The following is a 14,082-nucleotide window of genomic DNA, read 5'->3' as shown; positions in this document are numbered from 1 at the left end:
TAAAACCTCTAAGCCAACTGGAGAGGCTGCTGGAGAGGGAAAGAAGAGAAAGGAGAGGGTCAAGAAGACCACTGCCAGACTGCTTACTAGATCCTCCATAATGAGAGAGTCAGAAGAAGATGAAGAGGATGCTGCTCCAGCATCCAAGTCTCAAAAGCTCATGGGAGATGCAATCAAGTCAGGGGCTGCAACATCAAAGCCCAAAACTGCTCCCAAAGCAACAGCTCAAGCTCAGAAGTATTCTAAACCCAAGAGAAGCACCAGAAACATTCCTGTTGAAGAAAAGAACAAGGCCTAGTGCGTGAAGCTGAAGAAGAATATGCAGAAGCCCAAGTGCTGAGAAAACTGGAACCAAAGATTCTAGAACACAATGACACTCATTCAGTGGCTGAGGACATGAACATCAGAAAGGATGTATGATTGCGACTTTGGAGGCAGTCTGATCCATATGCTGTAAGAAGGAGAACTGCATTGGACTATAGGTTCCACACCAAAGAACAACAAGATTTCTATGAGTCCATTCTGCTTGACAAGAAGCCAATTGTCTGTGATATGAAATGGGTCAATTGGGAATTCATTGATGAGAATGAAGACTTCTTCCCAGGTGTACATGAAAGCTTTAAACCTTGTGGAGTTGATAAGTTTGTGGGTCAAAAGTTGACCAAATGGAATGATGAGCTAGTTATGCAGTTCTACTCCACTTCTAATTTATATCCAGATGGCAGAATCGTGTGGATGTCTGAAGGTACAAGGTACCAATCAACTGTAGATGAGTGGGCCATGTTGATCAATGCCCCAGAAGAGCAAGATGATGATTTGGATGTGTATGCCAAATAGAAGAAAGACCACAACTCTATGGCAAACATGTACAAGGAGATCCCTGACAAAGCTTTGGAGACACACAAGCTTGGATCTGTGCACTATTTTTTGTCTGGTCTGCCTACTACCAACACCATCTTAAGGCATACTCTGTTACCCAAATCTAGAGATCACAAGATGATCAGAGGGCGTTCCATCAACTTGCTGCAAATCTTTGATGTACCACAAAAATTGAAGGTCATGAGTCTGATTGTGGAGACAATCAAGAGGACAGCTGCTGACCAGAAATGATTGTGTGGGTATGCTCCACACATTCAGGTGCTCATCAACTCAAAGATGGGCACAGGTACTTACTTGTTGGACAAGGAGCATTTACCCTTGCACCCAGATTTTGAAGATAATGAAGTTGTGATGAATGAGAATGAACCTTCATCAGCACAAGCACAAGAGAAGAGAGCTAAGGCAAAGGCAGAAAAGGCTGCAAGGATGCCAAGTGCGGAGGAAGCATCTCAGGTATTCTTAAAGAGCAAACAAGATCATCTAGGTTATCTGATACAAGCAACATTGAGGATTGAGAAGGGATTGGCCACCCTGACTCAGAATCAGGAGAGCTTGGAAAGGATTGTTGAGACAAAATTCTATGATCTTGACCTCAAGGTGACTGAGATACAGACTACAGTCGAGCAACTCCAGGAGGAAGCTGAGGAGAAGAGAGGGAAGACAACTACGGATGCTTTTCAGCGTGTGCCAAGGAGTCGGAGGTCTACTGCAGTGCCAGTATCAAATACAAGAGCTACTTCATCTGCACCAGCAGCGACAGCTTCAGTGCCAGCTCCAGCACCTGCTCCATCAGTTCCAACCACATCAAATGATTCCTTCATCCTTGGAGTTCTCTCTACACCACCTCCCAAAGACCAAGCCTGAGAGACGCATAGCACTATGCATTTTCAAACTTTTTGGTAACTTGTTGCCAAAGGGGGAGAAATGTATAGATCATAGGCTTCGAGAGAGAGTGTTTTTCTTCTGTGCCTCTCTTGCATTTTGGTTGAACTTTATTTTGTGCTTCTTTGATAATTTATGTCTATGTGAGATACTTGTATGATCATGTGTTTGATCATATGCTACTTTAATGTTCGCTTGGATTACATTATCCTTTATATCCTTATATGATCATTCACTTTGGTTGGTGATGAATGCATGTTTTAATTCATATCATTTTGAGCGCTCCACCAAGATGTATGTGACATGGAAGAGTGATCCATGATCCTAATCGATTGTGCATTTGCATTCAAAAGCAAATCTTAAATAGTGCACAAATTTAGGGGTAGCTCTTGCTTATCACATACTTCTCAAAGCGACGATGTATTTCAATCTTATTATCATTTGTGAAAGCATTGATCTATATGTTGTCATCAATTACCAAAAAGGGGGAGATTGAAAGTGCAACTATCCCTGGGTGGTTTTAGTAATTATAAACAACATATAGCTCATTGAGCTAATGCTATTTCAAGATAAATATTTCAGGAAAGTTCAATGATTGGCATGGCATGGATTAGGATTGTGGACCCCTCAAAATGCTATGGACACATATTGGCTCAAGCTCAAGACTCTACAGTTTACTTTTAGTGATCCAAGATCACATTGAGTCCATAGGAAAAGACAATACTATTAAAGGGGGATGAGGTGTTGCTTAATGGCTTGCTTGCTCAAAATTCTTAGTTATATGCTCCAAAAACCCTCAACCACTTTATCATATCCACACATGTCCCAAATCAAAAGTCAAACTCGGCCCCATCGAAATGTTCTATCCGGCGCCACCGAGTTCACTTGACATAGTCACTGCCACAAACCCTAGTCACTTCGGTCTCACCGATAGGGATCTCGGTCTCACTGAGATGGGATTGCAAACTCTCTGTTTCCCTTCATAACATTTTGGTCCAACTGAGATGAGTGATCAGTCCCACCGAGTTCGCAATGTAAACTCTCTGTTTCCCTTTCGTAATGTTTCAGTCTCACCAAAACGAGCGATTCGGTCCCACTGAGTTTTCCTGACCAACTCTCTGGTTAGCTTATTACCAAAATCGGTCCCACCGAGTTTGTGTAATTGGTCTCACTGAGATTACGTTATGCCCTAACCCTAATGAAATCGATCCCACCGAGTTGACATGTCGGTCCCACTGAAAAGCCTAACGTTCACATTTTGAACTGAATCGGTCCGACCAAGTTTTCTGATCCGGTCCCATCGAGTTTGGTAAATTGTGTGTAACGGTTATATTTTGTGCGGAGGCTATATATACTCCTCCACCCTTCATTAGTAAGGAGATCCATCAGAACGTGCCTACACTTCAGCATTCATTTTCTAAGAGAGAACCACCTACTCTTGTGTTTAGACCATGATATTCCATTCCAACCATTTGAATCTTGCTCTCTAGCCTTCCACAAGTTGCTTTCCACTCAAATCATCTTCACACCAAATCCAAATCTATGAGAGAGAGTTGAGTGTTGGGGAGACTATGATTTGAAGCACAAGAGCAAGGAGTTCATCATCAACACACCGTCTATTACCTTTTGGAGAGTGGTGTCTCCTAGATTGGTTAGGTGTCACTTGGGAGCCTCCATCAAGATTGTGGAGTTGAACCAAGGAGTTTGTACGGGCAAGGAGATCACCTACTTCGTGAAGATCTACCCTAGTGAGGCAAGTCCTTCGTGGGCGATGGCCATGGTGGGATAGACAAGGTTGCTTCTTCGTGGACCCTTCGTGGGTGGAGCCCTCCATGGACTCGCGCAACCGTTACCCTTCGTGGGTTGAAGTCTCCATCAACGTGGTTGTACGGTAGCACGACCTATCAGAACCACGCCAAAAATCTCCGTGTCTACATTGCGTTTGCTCCCTCCAAACTCCTCCCTTTACCTTCATGTGCAATGTTTTACATTCCGCTACTATAATCTTAGACTTGCATGTGTAGGTTGATTGCTTGACTTGTGCTAAGTTGTTAAAATCTGCCAAGACATAAAATTGGGAAAAGGCTAGATTTTTATTTGGTCAAGTAGTCTAATCACCCTCGCCTCTAGACATACTTTCAATCCTACAGGGGGCGCGGCCCCCTTCTCCTAGTCATAATTGCCTCCTGCCCAAGGGGGGCGCACCAGCCACTTGTGGGCTGGTGTGCTTCCTTCTTATGGCCCATAAGGCCCATAACTTATCCCGGGGGGTTCCGGTATCCTCCCGGTACTCCGGAAAAATGACCGAACCACTCAGAACCATTCTGATGTCCAAATACAACCTTCCAATATATGAATCTTTACCTCCCGACCATTTCGAGACTCCTCGGCATATCTGCAATCTCATTCGGGCTTCCGAACAAGCTTTGGTCATCAAATCACATAACTCATAATACAAATCATCATCGAATGTTAAGCATGCGGACCCTACGGGCTCGAGAACTATGTAGACATGACCGAGACACATCTCCGGTCAATAACCAATAGCAGAACCTGGATGCTCATATTGGCTCCTACATATTCTACGAAGATCTTTATCGATCAAACCACATAACAACATACGTTGTTCCCTTTGTCATCAGTATGTTACTTGCCCGAGATTCGATCGTCGGTATCATCATACCTAGTTCAATCTCGTTACCGGCAAGTCTCTTTACTCGTTCCGCAATGCATCATCCCGTGACTAACTCATTTAGTCACATTGCTTGCACGGCTTATAGTGGTGTGCATTATCGGGAGGGCCCAGAGATACCTCTCTGACATTCAGAGTGACAAATCCTAATCTCGATTTATGCCAACTCAACAAACACCATCAAAGACACTTGTAGAGCATCTTTATAATCACCCAGTTACGTTGTGACGTTTGATAGCACACTAAGTGTTCCTCCGGTATTCGGGAGTTGCATAATCTCATAGTCATAGGAACATGTATAAGTCATGAAGAAAGCAATAGCAATAAACTAAACGATCATAGTGCTAAGCTAACAGATGGGTCTTGTCCATCACATCATTCTCCTAATGATGTGATCCCGTTCATCAAATGACAACACATGTCTATGGTCAGGAAACTTAACCATCTTTGATTAACGAGCTTGTCTAGTAGAGGCATACTAGGGACACTTTGTTTTGTCTATGTATTCACAAATGTATCAAGTTTCCGGTTAATACAATTCTAGCATGAATAATAAACATTTATCATGATATAAGGAAATATAAATAACAACTTTATTATTGCCTCTAGGGCATATTTCCTTCAGTCTCCCACTTTCACTAGAGTCAATAATCTAGTTCACATCGCCATGTGTTTTAACACCAATAGTTCACATCACCATGTGATTAGTTCACATCGCCATGTGACTAATACCCAAAGGGTTTTACTAGAGTCAATAATCTAGTTCACATTGCTATGTGATTAACACCCAAAGAGTACTAAGGTGTGATCATGTTTTGCTTGTGAGAGAAGCTTAGTCAATGGGTGTGTCACATTCAGAGCTGTATGTATTTTGCAAAATTTCTATGTCTACAATGCTCTGCATGGAGCTACTCTAGCTAATTGCTCCCACTTTCAATATGTATCCAGATTGAGACTAAGAGTCATCCGGACCGGTGTAAAAGCTTTCATCGGTGTAACTCTTTACGACGAACTCTTTATCACCTCCACAGTTGAAAAATATCTCCTTAGTCCTCTAAGGATAATTTTGACCAATGTCTAGTGATCTACTCCTAGATCATTATTGTACTCCCTTGCCAAACTCAGGGAAGGGTATACAATAGGTCTGGCACATAGCATGTCATACTTTATAGAACCTATGTCTGAGGCATAGGGAATGACTTCCATTCTCTCTCTATCTTCTGCCGTGGTCAGGCTTTGAGTCTTACTCAACTTCACACCTTGCAACACAGGCAAGAAATCCTTCTTTGATTGTTCCATTTTGAACTACTTCAAAAACTTGTCAAGGCATGTACTTGTTGAAAAAAGAACTTATCAAGCGTCTTGATCTATCTCTATAGATCTTGATGCTCAATATGTAAGCAGCTTCACCAAGGTCTTTCTTTGAAAAACACCTTTCAAAACACTCCTTTATGCTTTCCAGAAAATTCTACATCATTTCCGATCAACAATATGTCATTCATATATACTTATCAGAAAGGATCTAGTGCTCCCAGTCACTTTCTTGTAAATACTTGCTTCACCGCAAGTGTGTATAAAACTATATGCTTTGATCTATTCATCAAAGCATATATTCCAACTCCGAGATGCTTGCACCAATCCATCGATGGATCGTTGGAGCTTTGCACATTTTGTTAGCACCTTTAGGATCGACAAAACCTTCTGGTTGCATCATATACAACTCTTCTTTAAGAAATCCATTAAGGAATGCAGGTCTAACATCCATTTGCCAAATTTCATAAAATGCGGCAATTGCTAACATGATTCGGACAGACTTTTAAGCATCGATACAAGTGAGAAAATCTCATTGTAGTCAACACCTTGAACTTGTTGAAAACATTTTTGCGACAATTCAAGCTTTGTAGATAGTAAAACTACTATCAGCATCCGTCTTCCTATCGAAGGTCCATTTTATTCTCTAAGGCTTGCTGATCATCGAGCAAGTCAACCAAAGTCCATACTTTGTTCTCATACATGGATCCTATCTCAGATTTCATGGCCTCAAGCCATTTTGCGGAATCTGGGATCATCATCGCTTCCTCATAGTTCGCAGGTTTGTCATGGTATAGTAACATGACTTCTAGAACAGGATTACCGTACCACTCTGGTGTGGAACGTACTCTGGTTGACCTACGAGGTTCGGTAGTAACTTGATCTGAAGTTTCATGATCATCATCATTAACTTCCTCACTAATTGGTGTAGGCATCACTGGAACTAATTTCTATGCTGAACTACTCTCCAATTCGAGAGAAGGTACAATTACCTCATCAAGTTCTACTTTCCTCCCACTCACTTCTTTCGAGAGAAACTCCTTCTCTAGAAAGGATCCATTCTTAGCAACAAAGATCTTGCCTTCGGATCTGTGATAGAAGGTGTACCCAACATTTTCTTTTGGGTATCCTATGAAGACGCACTTCTCCGATTTGGGTTTGAGCTTATCATGCTGAAACTTTTTCACATAAGCATTGCAACCCCAAACTTTAGGAAATGATAGCTTACGTTTCTTGCTAAACCACAGTTCATACGGTGTCGTCTCAACGGATTTTAGACGGTGCCCTATTTAACGTGAATGCAGCTATCTCTAATGCATAACCCCAAAACGATAGTGGTAAATCGGCAAGAGACATCATAGATCGCACCATATAGAATAAAGTACAGTTACGACGTTCAGACACACCATTACGCTGTGGTGTTCTAGGTGGCGTGAGTTGTGAAACTATTCCACATTGTTTTAAATGAAGACCAAACTCGTAACTCAAATATTCGCCTCTGCGGTCAGATCGTAGAAACTTTATTTTCTTGTTTACGATGATTCTCCACTTCACCCTGAAATTCTTTGAACTTTTTCAAATGTTTCAGACTTGTGTTTCATTAAGTAGATATACCCATATCTGCTCAAATCATCTTGTGAAGGTTAGAAAATAACGATACCCACCGCGATACTTAACACTTATCGGGCAACATACATCGGTATGTATTATTTCCAATAAGTCAGTTGCTCAATCCATTGTTCCGGAGAACGGAGTCTTGGTCATCTTGCCCACTAGGCATGGTTCGCAAGAATCAAGTGATTCCAAAAACCCATCAACATGGAGTTCCTTCATGCGCTTTACACTAATATGACCTAAATGACAGTGCCCCAAATAAGTTGCACTATCATTATTAACTTTGCATCTTTTGGCTTCAATATTATGAATATGTGCATCACTACGATCGAGATTCAATAAACCACTTATATTGAGTGTATGACCGTAGAAGGTTTTATTCATGTAAATAGAACAACAATTATTCTTTGACTTAAATGAATAACCGTATTGAAATAAACATGATCCAATCATATTCATGCTCAACACAAACACCAAATAACATTTATTTTAGGTTCAACACTAATCCCGAAGGTAAAGGGAGTGTGCGATGGTGATCTTATCAACCTTGGAATCACTTCCAACACACATCATCACCTCGCCCTTAACTAGCCTCTCTTTATTTTACAACTCCCGGTTCGAGTTACTACTCTTAGCAACTAAACCAGTATCAAATACCGAGGGGTTGCTATAAACACTAGTAAAGTACACATCAATAACATGTATATCAAATATCCCTTTGTTTACTTTGCCATCCTTCTTATCCGCCAAGTATCCGCCAAGTACTCAGACATTCTAAGCACATGCTCACTGGTTGAGCTATTCTCCTCCATCTTGTAGGCAAAGTACTTGTCAGAGGTCTCATACCTCTCGACTCGGGCATGAGTCTGAAATACCAATTTCAGCTCTTGGAACATCCGATATTCTCCATGGCGTTTCAAAACATTTTTTAAGTCCCGGTTCTAAGCCGTAAAGCATGGTGAGAGAGGCGAGGGTCCCGCTCTTTCGATGAGATGATAACTATCGATTTGGTGGAGTCGACTTTGACGATCCGACTACAAACGTGCACGACGTTGCACCTTAGCAATCGCTAAACCAATCTCCCGAGTTTACTGACGATGCTGGAAGCACGATCAGCCTGACCATGAAGGTCTATTCCTGCACGCAATCGAAGAAAAAGCAAGAATTTGCTAATGAAATCTGAATATTGCAAATATAGATGAAGTATTGATAAAGGTGGGGACCAAAAGCGGTCTTGGTCTGGTCGTTGGACACAAACGAAGTACACGAAGTTGCAATGGCTAACTTTTAACTAAACAAATCCCAAGGAAAAAGCTAGTAGATGGATCTACTTATATAGGAGCAAGGGGTGGCGGCCAAGGAGGTGGAAGGACATCCCAAGGCAGCCTAAAACTAACCCTAGGTCGTACAAGGCACATGGGCCCAAGTGGAGGTGGTGCAACACCTTTGGACTTGTTGTTTGACTCGGATTCTGCAGCAGCGGTAGATATTTCGTCGATATCTCAATGCTCCAGACGAATTTGAAGGTGATCCCAATTGGGTTGGAAAGAACACGAAATCTACTTTCGAACAAAAAAGAATCACCCAATTCGGAGTCCGTATGAAAAAGTTGTTGACGTTTTGAGTCAGGTATGTCTGTGCAGTCCGAATCTGAATCCAGAACGTGAGAGACATGGACTCTATCTTCTCTTGGCCCAAAAGTCACGGGAGAGGACTTTTTGAACAGCACCTAAACTTCTCTTTTTTCCTTATCTTCATATGTGGATTGTGCAAATGTCCCATACACCTACAATTAGACAAAACACAAAAGTGTGTGAAGTATTTTTGTCCTGGATAACATAAATAGATTATTGAATAGTTTGCACTAGAAATCACCTGACAAATATGCATGTATGCAATATTTTGGTCGTATCCAAGGTAGTCATGTCCTCATCATCCTCCCTTCTTGAAAACAAAGCCGTCCTCGGCGTTTGCTTAATCTGAAATGTGGCTAACAAAAGAGACAAGGTGTACATGTTGTATATGTATATGTCATCCATTTTTACTTCCCTTGATTTTTGCACATATGACACATGTATACATGAGTAACTTACATAGTTCATAAAATCTAAAGCCAACAAATTATCACAAGAAGTAGAAGGCATGAAAATATTGCAACTCAGTTTGCACATATAAGTGAAGCTCTTATTCATTTCAAAAGATTGACAATGTTCATCATTAAACCATCCCAACATTCGTGAATAAACCTCACATGCATCAAATTTACATGCTACAACATGCTTAAATAAGTGAACATGCAATTAGTCATTGGACATAGAATCATCACCAAGATTAGAGGTCATATCAAAATGATTAAACATTGGTTCTTTTGCATCAACAGTTAATTCAATGGGTGCACTCAAAACTGTTGGTATTTCAGTTATTTGATCACATGACGCATTCATGATAGTAACAAGATTCTCTAAAATAGGTGGTGTGCTCAAATCAACAGGTAATTCTACATATGATGTATTCGAGTTAACTAGGCATGCATCATTCTCGTGTGAAGTTATATCATCAATACCTTTATTGTTACCTTGTCGCAAAGACATAGCTGATGTAGGTACGGACGTTGATAATGTACCATACTCTTGAGATGATGTCGCGCTCACAACCAAGGTGGGGCTGCTCTAGTAGGTGCAACGGTGGAGGAACCAACCAGCGGTGGTGAGCATGAACTAGAATAGTAGTTGTTGTAGTCACCCAATGCATCCTCCTGTATCTGTCTCTCAAAGGTACAAACGCGAACATACATACCAGTAATGCAACGAGGAATATACTGAAATTTTGCACGAATATCATGGTTCAAACCACCAAAAAATCTATTCATTGTATCATCCTCAGATTCTTCTATGTCACAATGATGCATATAAGATTTGAACTCTTGGTAGTAAGCATGAACAGTGTTACTGCCTTGTTTTAATTGTTCCAATTTGTGAAGCAATTCACGACGATAGTAAGGAGGAAAAAATTGTTGTCTCATTACAGATTTCAAAACTTTCCAAGTTGTGGGTTGGTTATCAATGTTTTTCTTACAATGTACACTCCACCAAACAGAAGCAAAACCAGCAAATGCTCTAGTGGTAGCTCGTACTCTGTCAAGTTCAGAAAAATCATGGTGAGTAGAAACTTGTTCTACTTCAAGCTCCCAAGCTAGATAAATAGCAGGATTAAATCTACCCTCAAATGATGGTAAAGAGATAACCTGACCATATGTTTGTGTGTGTTGTCCCACCTCTCGTGATGGTGAAGATGTATCCGTCGTCCAAGAACTTCTATCTTCGGACCCTATCATGATTAGTAGAAACATGAAACAAAATTCAAGAATAATGTTCAAATGAACTACTGGGGTGTGGTGGTAAAGCGCTGACAGTAAAGCAAATATCAATATCTTACAAGTTCTTACCATGCAGCAGGTGGTGACAGGCAACCAGCGGTGTCAAATAACTCTAAAGATTGAGTAAAGCGATTGCCAGGGGAACGTATGTATACACGGTGTAGAAATATGTGGATCTTGGAAGGCTTAAATATATGGTAGCAAAAGATTACCAATAATCAATTCAAAGATGCAATGTTGAATAAACGCTCAATGACGTTACTGTGCTGGTCCTAGGCTAGACCGGACTAGAGACGCGAGCCTAGACCACTAATGAGGTCACGACGTAGCACAACTAGCATCAATGAAGGATACTAAGTAGCTCTGGACAGCAAGATATAAGTGAAGATCACAATGGTAGTAAAGATAATGATGTGAAACAACAGCCATGCATGATATATCAACAACTTTGTCTCCAACTTTCCTCTGGAAAAGTTTGTGCCAATTTTTTGATAATTTTTTTCAAAAATGGTATTGACTCAAGCTTTCAAACGCGAAAGGAATCACTCAATTCCGAGTTGATATGAGGAACCAAAAAATTTGAAAAATGGCATGAAAAACTGGAATAAGGTGTGTTTGTGCACTTCGGAGAGCAAAAAGACATATTTAGAAGCCGATTTTGAGGTGCCAAATATTGAACTAGCTTTTGCAACTATTTAGATGTGGCTCATCGCTAGCTTTCATTTGAGTACTTGTGGAGCCAAAACAAACTTCGTATGAGGAAGTTATGCCTTTTTTACTGACAGTGCACAAAACAGATTCTAATCCGAATTCAACTACGAGATTGAGTCTAGATAGATCTGAATTTTGTTTTTTTTCTCTTTTTTGTCCTCACACTTCTTTTCTTTTTCTTTCTGACTTTTTTTACTTTTTCTCTCTGTCTCTCTTTTTCTCTCTCCCTCTTTCCAAAACAAACTAGATAAGATGCAGATTGGATCAAGCGAAGATGTGAACGATCTCAACTATGATTATGACAATGAACGGTGGGTAGCACGTGGTGGAAATTGATGGATGGGTGGTGGACAATGGAAGGGATAACGATGCAGCGGCGGCGTGACTAATGTGAACAGAACTCGATACTCTAAACGAACTAGACACTAAGACCAGCAACTCAACACGATGATGCAACCGATAATTCAACTATGCAAGTAATGAAAAGAAAATTGCAAAGGCTCAGACTGGCTTGGACAAAGGATGAATAGATCTAACTTTTTTGTGCCTTTTTCTTAGACAATAGGTAAGAAAATAAATTTAATCTAGGAAAAACTGGAAATTCTCATCGAGCAACCTGAAAACTAATACCACTTGATAGACGCGAGGGTCCCGATCTTTCGATGAGATGATAACTATCAATTTGGTGGAGTCGACTTTGACGATCCGACTACTAACGTGCACGACGTTGCGCCTTAGCAATCGCTAAACCAATTTCCCGAGGTTACTGACGATGCTGGAAGCACGATCAGCCTGACCACGAAGGTCTATTCCTGCACGCAATCAAAGAACAAGCAAGAATATGATAATGCAATCTGAATATTGCGAATATAGATGATGTATTGATAAAGGTGGGGATCCGAAAGCGATCTTGGTCTGGTCGTTGGACACAAACGAAGTACACAAAGTTGCAATGGCTAACTTCTAACTAAACAAATCCCAAGGAAAAATCTACTAGATGGATCTACTTATATAGGAGTAAGGGGTGCCGGCCAAGGAGGTGGAAGGACGTCCCAAGGCAGCCTAAAACTTACCCTAGGTCGTACAATGCACATGGGTCCAAGTGGAGGTGGTGCAACACCTTTGGACTTGTTGTTTGACTCGGATTCTGCTACATCATCAGATTGTTTCGTTGATATCTCAATGCTCCAGACGAATTTGAAGGTCATTCCAATTGGGTTGGAAAGAACACGAAATCTAATTTCCAACAAAAAAAGAATCACCCAATTCGGAGTCCGTATGAAAAAGTTGTTGATGTTTTGAGTCAGGTATGTCTGTGGAGTCCGAATCTGAATCCAAAACGTGGGAGACTTGGACTCTATCTTCTCTTGGCCCAAAAGTGACATGAGAGGACTTTTTGAACAACACCTAAACTTCTATTTTTTTCCTTATCTTCATATGTGGATTGTGCAAATGTCCCATACCCCTACAATTAGACAAAACACAAAAGTGTGTGAAGTATTTTTGTTCTGGATAACATAAATATATTATTGAATAGTTTGCACTAGAAATCACCTGACAAATATGCATGTATACAATATTTTTGGTTGTATTCAAGGTAGTCATGTCCTCATCACATGGTGCACTAAACTATCAAGTAGTCATCATACCGAGCTTGTCAAACGTTCATAACGTCTGCATTTGCTACTGCAATAGTTTTGTCACCTAGCGGTGCATCAAGGACATAATTCTTCTGTGCAGCAATGAGGATAATCCTCAGATCACGGGCCAAGTCCGCATCATTTCTACTATCATCTTTCAACTTATTTTTCTCTAGGAACATATCAAAAATAAAACAGGAGAGCTATACGCGAGCTATTGATCTACAACATAGACATGCAAAATAGTATCAGGTACTAAGTTCATGATAAATTAAAGTTCAATTAATCATATTACTTAAGAACTCCCACTTAGATAGACATCCCTCTAATCATCTAAGTGATCACGTGATCCATATCAACTAAACCATGTCCGATCATCACGTGAGATGGAGTAGTTTTAAATGGTGCACATCACTATGTTGATCATATCTACTATATGATTCACGCTCGACCTTTCGGTCTTAGTGTTCCAAGGCCATATCTGCATATGCTAGGCTCATCAAGTTTAACACGAGTATTCTGCATGTGCAAAACTGGCTTGCACCCATTGTATGTGAACGTAGAGCTTATCACACCCGATCATCACGTGGTGTCTTAGCACGAAGAACTGTCACAACAGTGGATACTCAGGGAGAACACTTATACCTTGAAATTTTAGTAAGGGATCATCTCATAATGCTACCGACGTACTATGCAAAATAAGATGCATAAAGGATAAACATCACATGCAATCAAAATATGTGACATGATATGGCCATCATCATTTTGTGCCTTTGATCTCCATCTCCAAAGCACTATCATGATATCCATCGTCACCGTCATGACACCATGATCTCCATCATCTTGATCTTTATCAACATGTTGTCACATGGTCGTCTCGCCAACTATTGATTTTGCAACTATTGCTATCGCATAGCGATAAAGTAAAGCAATTATATGGCGCTTGCATCTTATGCAGTAAAGAGACAACCATAAGG

This window comes from Triticum dicoccoides, chromosome 1A (assembly GCF_002162155.2).
Source record: "Triticum dicoccoides isolate Atlit2015 ecotype Zavitan chromosome 1A, WEW_v2.0, whole genome shotgun sequence".
Classification (NCBI taxonomy): domain Eukaryota; kingdom Viridiplantae; phylum Streptophyta; class Magnoliopsida; order Poales; family Poaceae; genus Triticum; species Triticum dicoccoides.
The sequence above is the reverse complement of the archived record's forward strand: the minus strand, read 5'-3'. Positions refer to the sequence as shown.